Below are 6,952 nucleotides of genomic sequence, written 5' to 3'. Positions count from 1 at the left end.
ATTAAGATGACTAATGACTATCAAGATTAAAATGCATTAGTGTGCAAATGGTCAAAGTTTCACGAAGTCAAAACTGGAAATGGGACAGCTCATGCAAAAGCGTCTTGCAATTGCAGGGTATCATGAGGTTCAACGAGGCCATGCGCAAGGTCCTCCAGCTGGGTTGGAGCAACCCCCGTTATTAGTACAGGTTGGAGGATGAAGGGATTGAGAGCAGCCCTGTAGAGAAGGACTTTGGGATACTGGTGGATGGAAAAGGGCATGAGCTGGCAATGTGTGCCTGCAGCCCAGAAAGCCAACTGTATCCTAGGCTGCTTCAAAGAAAGTGTGGCCAGCAGACTGAGGGAGGTGATTCTGCACAAGCTTGGGACTTTTGAAATAACAAGGTATAAGCAAGAGCAAGCCCTCTGTTTGGCACTTCATTCACAGACGACTGTCACATAAAACCCAGGTTACCGTGCAAGGTATTTTGCAAATGAGTCTGCTGTTTAGTGTTACTAGTCAAAAATACCACCAATAACAGATTAGGTTCGCAGACTTATATTTTTGCTGAGGCAGGATGAGAATCACCCATACATTTCTAAAACAGAACCCCAAAACCATTATCAATACTTGTGGGTTTGTCTTCTTCTAATTATCAGGATCTAATGTGCTGCTTCTGAGGTGCCATGTTTTAGCTGGGGTAGAGTTGATTTTCCTCACTGCAGCTGGCGTAGTGCTGTGCTCTGGACTTAGTATGAAAACAATGCTGATAACACACCGATGTTTTAGTTCTTGCTGGGCAGTGCTTGTACTAGTCAAGGACTTTTCGAGCTTCCCATGCTCTGCCGGGTACACAAGAAGGTGGGAGGGGAGGGAGTACAGCTAGGAGAGCGGATCCAAACTGGCCAAAAGGATATTTTATCACAATAACATCATGCCCAGTATGTTAACAGGGGGGAGCCGGCTGGGTGCAGCAGGCTGCAATCGTGGCTTGGGGGCTGGCAGTGTCGGTCAGCAGTCGTATCATTTGTAGTTTTGGTTTTTTCCCCCCTTTTTTATTATATTTTGTTGGGTTTTTTTCTTTTGCTTTTCCAATTCTCTCCCCATCCCACAGGAGGGGGGAGAGTGAGTGAGCAGCTCTGTGGTGTTCAGTTGCCAACTGGGGCTGAACTACAACAGTCCTTTTTGGCGCCGAACATGGGGCTCGAAGGGTTGAGATAATAACAGTTGCTGGTCACAGCATAGACTATTCTCAGGATTAGTTTGTCCTATCTGCACCATGCTCTTGTACTTGCTGTGTCTGTTAAAGATTGGTGCTGGTTTTTGGGGTCTGCTGTGCTCTGCCGTGATTAGAGATGTTTTCCCTGGCAGATTTGTTATTAAAACACTGGCCTTGAGTGTTATCGGTTATTTTGGTCTTGCATGAAAGCTTGTACCCAAAGTCCAGTAACACCTCATAGAGACAATTGGCAATTGTATCTCCTCCTCTGAGAGGTTTTTTATGGAGGAAATACAGAATGGCACCTTAGCTACCTTCTTCTATAATGCCGCCTCCTTCATTATAACAACTTCTCAGTCTCTTGAACATCCTTGGGTAGTTAAGATACACCTGTTGATATTGCTTTGGCAGATGGTTTCAGTTCTGTCTAAGGTTAATAAGCAATTTAAGAATATAATCCGGAGGCCTGCCCCAGGGCTCGATAGCTATGCGTGGCAGGGTATGTGGGACAGTATGGGCAAATGCCTAAGACGGAGGGCACCCCCAGTGTTCTGGGACTTCACCCGGGAACAAGTGCAGAATCCTGAAATATTAGTAGAATATTTAAGGGAAGTGTGTTGTCACCCTGGCAATCCCAGAGAGACACAAATCACTGCCATGTGCTGGGGCCTGGCCCATGCCTACTGAGCCCTGTTTAACACTATTCTGTACCCCCAAGGGGAAGAGGCGGCCTCTGGATCTAAAAAGACAAAGACAAGAAAATCGACAAGCACCACGGCCTCTCAAACCCCCACAACAGACCCTGTGGCTGCTCCAACTCCCACAAGCACTGCAGCTGAAGCAGAGGACCAACCTGTGCCAGTATCAGTCGTCCCTATAGACAGAAGAAATTCTGGAAGACAAAGCCAACTCATTTAGAAAGAAATGATGAAGAAGCAGGGCCATCACGAGGAGAGGAGGAGGAAGAGGAAAAACTCGTACAAGAAACAGAAACTACCCTGATCCCTATCCTTGAGTGAGCTGCGAGATATGCAAAGATTTTGGCGTTGTTCCGGTGAGCACATTGTCACCTGGCTGCTCCGATGCTGGGGTAACAGGGCCAGCAGTCTGGAATCAGAGGGGAAGGAAACCAAACAACTGGGTTCCCCCTCTAGGGAAGGGGGCATTGACAAAGCAATTGGAAAAGGAACACAAGCCCTCAGCCTATGGAAGTAGATTGGACATAAGGAAGGAATTCCTCACTATGAGGGTGGTGGGGCATGGGAACAGGTTGCTCAGAGAAGTTGTAGATGCCCCATCCCTGGAAGCATTCAAGGCTGGGTTGGATGGGGCTTTGAGCAACCTAGTGTAGCAAAAGATGTCCCTGCACATGGCGTAAGGATTGGAACTGAATGTTCTTTGGGTTGGAAGGGACCTTATTTTGTGATTTTATGATTCTATGATCTGTATCCTTTTCATACCTACATGGGTTTCAGCTGCAAAGTGTAGAAGCTGACATGTTCAACTGCCGCATAAAAAGAGCTTTCCTACCTGTTATCTTTGAAAAGTGCCCTGTGTCATTCTTCAGACCTTGCCTAGTAGTAAAGAATTCCTCTTGTGCTAAGAGACAAAGCTCAAACATTTTATTTTGCCCCATGTTAACTCTTGGTGAATGCAATACAGCTATAAAAATGCAGATTTGTTTGTGCAGCACTGAATATAGTACTAAACCCTTAGACCTTACTTATTTTGGGATGGTTGTTGAGGTGAAACATTAGAACAGTACGAGTAGGAGCTGGCTGACTAGCAACAGATTAGAAAATCTGTCAGTTACCTGGGAAATCAGCAGAGAACTCAGAAGTTGGAAGGAAAGAAGCAGAGAAGAGACTAAGGAGGAGACCAAGCAAAATACCTGTAGATCTAAAACCAGAAGACTTTTAACTGAGTCTTTTTTGTGAACATGCTGTAGCACTAAGCAATTTCCAAAGCAAAGTATGTGTGAAGACAGCACTTCACTGGGAGGCAGGGGAGGAAAGCAGGACAAAAGCACTTCTCAATGAACGTACTATGAATCTGTAATGCTTTTATAGTTAGCAGTGACTTCTGAAAACTAATACCATGAAGTTGCTAACAGTGGAATAAGACTTTTCTAAGAAACTAGGCATTGGAGCTGATAGCCCATAATTATTCAAAATTCATAACAATGCTGGAGGTCTTATTGTAATTTCACTGATCTGTTTGTCCTACCTTTTCTTTGTTTTTTTGGTTGGGTTTTTGATTGTTTTGTTTTGTTTTGTTCTGGCCAGTTCTTTGAAAATAATTTCCCAATACTGCGTCCTCAGGATGGGACTGATTTTTCAGAACTGTGAATTCTGTGACCTCACGAAACCGGAGTATCTTATCCTGGCAGATAAAACTACTAGGTGGAACAAAGTAATATGGGTTCTTACTAATCTGATAAAAAATAAAACCCCTTTATTTGGCAAGGTGGTATGTTTTCCATTGTCTCCTGCCCTACAGGAAGTACTTACTAGAACAAGACCATGACTTTTTTTCTATTTCAGTTCAGTGATGTCTATAAATTGAAGATGTGAGTTCTTTTCTAACATTCTTGTATTTGGAAGCAATTTTGAATTAGGAAATCCAGCCTATACATCTTTTCCCAAATCTAATCAATCTGTTTCATGGTGCTATTATATTGCTAAATTATATTTAGAGAGAATAATTCAAAGTTCTATTTCTTCAGCTGCCTAGAAGCCAAAATCCTAAAGATTGACTACCTGCTATCCTATAAATTTGTCTTTCTCTAAGCTTTAATTTGCCCATTTGTCCCTATTTGAAATAGGCCCCTTTCCCTTCCCCCAGTAAGAGCTCCCCCACTGCCAAACACTGGAGAACTAACCTTTGCTTTTTCTCGTGCTACTGAGTTTGTCATAAATGAAAATTAGTTTGTATGATGCTTGCTGATTAACAACATAAAGAATTCTACTGAAATGAAACAGAAGCTGTATTCTAAAAGTGCATGTTAATGTCCTCATAAAAAGCTACATTCTGGTTTTAAGTGCTAAAGAAGTACAACACGCATTTCTAATTTGGACAATGGTGAATACAGGTCTCACTGTTCAACACAACTCCTTTCCCTGTTTGCCACTTTGTGTACTAACTGGTCCACTATGAATGACACAGAAATTCTTCCACCACCTGATCTGTTCTCTGCTATGTCTCTCTTAGTCCGAAATTTTTGTATGACTCTTGGGAAAAAAAAAATTGTACTTTCTCATATTTAGTTCCTTTTATATTTTTAATAACTGAATGTCCATAAAGACAAAGCTTTTTTTGTATAGCTGTTGCAACCTGTTTTGGGTGGGATATTCCCAGTGTGCTTTCTTCTGAAAATTCAGCAATTGTCTTGCTATTACTTTCCCACAGTGAGTCATTTTAGACAGAGAGTGAACTTGGCAATAGCCAGCTTCATCATCCTTCTGACTTCATGTATGAATCTTCAACAGTATCCTGTATCTGTCCTAGGTGCTTTGAAGTAAGCTGTAAATTGTATATGTAGCAACAGAACAAAACCTTTTTTTAAAAACAAATTAATTTAAAAAATAAAAATAAAAAATCATCAGAATCTCATAACCAAAGAAAAGTGAGGTGAGAAAGACAAAAACAGAAGGAAGAGAAAAAGGCTCCTATTTACTGAACATTAGAAAGAGTTTAGACTGCATAGATTCTGTACTACCTTTAGAGTAAGTGGTTACAGCAATACCACAGATAAAAGTTTCCCATGCTGAAAGTAGAAACACTAATGATTTTTTTTGGAAAAAAACCCAACCCCCCCAACGCCCCCCTCCAAAGTCTTAAATGAGGGAAACTGAGGTGGTTTTGGCCAAAGAAATGAAAAGCTCCCCCCAATAGAGAGATTAGGGAGACCAAGAGGCTGTTGTAAAGACCAAAGCGTGCAGCGTGGAGCTGGAGAAAAAAATTGCTGGGATGGATACGGTTAAACTCAACTACAAACCTTTAAATATGACTTTTGTAAATCAAACCAACAAAAATAAGAAAGGATAGGGCTTAGGGAGTAGAGTACAATTGGAAAATACCTGTTAACTGATCAGGGTAATAAACCAATTACTTTTTTTTTTTTTGAGACTTCTGTGTGTGTGATTCTAGCTAAGAACTAGCAGTCACAGTTCAGAAGCTTGGGGCTCCATTCCTGTCTAATGCTGCTTTTATGAAGATCTTTAATGTCTTCCAAAGGGTAAAGCAAACCCCACTGGAAACAAGACAAGAGCGTTTAATTTCTTAGAATTACTGATGAGGTGAAAAGGATGTTGCCTTCTGGTTCAGATCTAACAAGGCATTGTGCTTGTGGTTTCCCTTACCAAAGGCAGAGTATCCACACAGTAAGCCCCACATCCACATCAGGAGATAATGGCTGTCTACCCAGTTAATGCTTCAACATGCCAATTTTTTAATTTAACCCCTTTAACTGTATCTAAAACAAGAGTCCTGACCTTTGTTCTGGTAAATCAGGATTGGGAAACAATACACAGAATATCTTTTTAAGGTCATGTGAAAATAGAAGTCTATACTTTTCCCTTATACATCAGGAATAAATAACAAGTGTTTGTGTTCTGTTCTGGTTTTCATACTCAGAAATAAACGGAACGTTATAGCAAAACTTTGGAGATCTTGCACATATGGTTTATTGTCATTAGACCACTTGAGACCTTGTCTAAATTCAAAATTGTGTCACTAACTTCAGGTAAAACTTTAAATTGAGTTTAGCCAAACTGCTTCAAAACCCTGCTTCATTTGGTTCAACTCGACCTGAGCCAGTATTTTAATTCTGATGCAAAATACACTCTGGTCACTGCACATTCATTTTCAGTTTGTTCGTTTGTTTGCTTCAAGCCAATTTAGATGACTTTCCATTGGTTTTAATAACTGCGTATGGAAAAAATACCGAACAGAATATATCTACTCAGAGTTGGGTATTAAGCTGAACTTCTCCAGAAAATACCATAACCATGGGTGCAGGAAATGGAGCGGCATAAAAATCAAGCTGCTCTGATAAACATTAGTAATTACACTCTTTAGTACCAGAAATTTATGAAAAAGAGTAGCACAGATGGTTACAGAAAGGGGAAATAAAAGCACAGGGGGAAGGAAGTGAGAAAGAAAAGAAAAAAAACAAGAGGAAAGAAGTAAGTGTTTAAAAACCCATCAGCCTAGGAAGGATTAAGAACTTAAAATTTTTTTGCTGTTGATGAAGCTCTGGCATGTGCCGAAGTGCTCTGCTGCCACAGAATTCAACGCCTCATATGGTTGTGACTAATGTGGAAAAGGAACAAGTGTGACCAAGGAAAGGATTAGTGGTTAAATATGCCTGAAATTACTTTTATCTGCAACAAACAAAAGGTCTAGGGGTGGCAAAACCGGGAATTGCCTTCAGTCTTTGGTACTCCTGCTTTATAAATCCATAAGCAGGTATTAAATTGTTTTAGGAGGAGTTTTAGAACGTTTTAGACTTCCCTGGTGAGTCAGGCTACTGTGGGAAAGTACAATTTTTATTTTAAGGTAAGGATTACGCCCCATGCGCGCTCTACCCACCAGAGACCCCTCCGTTTCCCCAATGCGCATGCGCCGGGCGCGCCCGGGCGCCCGGCGCATGCGCACTGGGGAAACAGGGCGGGCGCGTCCCCTCCCTCAGAGGCAACTCCCCTTTCTAGTAACTTCCCCGACGCGCGACGTCATCAGCGTGCGCCGCGC

The sequence above is a fragment of the Phalacrocorax carbo genome, chromosome Z, assembly GCF_963921805.1.
Source record: "Phalacrocorax carbo chromosome Z, bPhaCar2.1, whole genome shotgun sequence".
Taxonomy (NCBI): domain Eukaryota; kingdom Metazoa; phylum Chordata; class Aves; order Suliformes; family Phalacrocoracidae; genus Phalacrocorax; species Phalacrocorax carbo.
Note: the sequence above shows the minus strand (reverse complement) of the source record.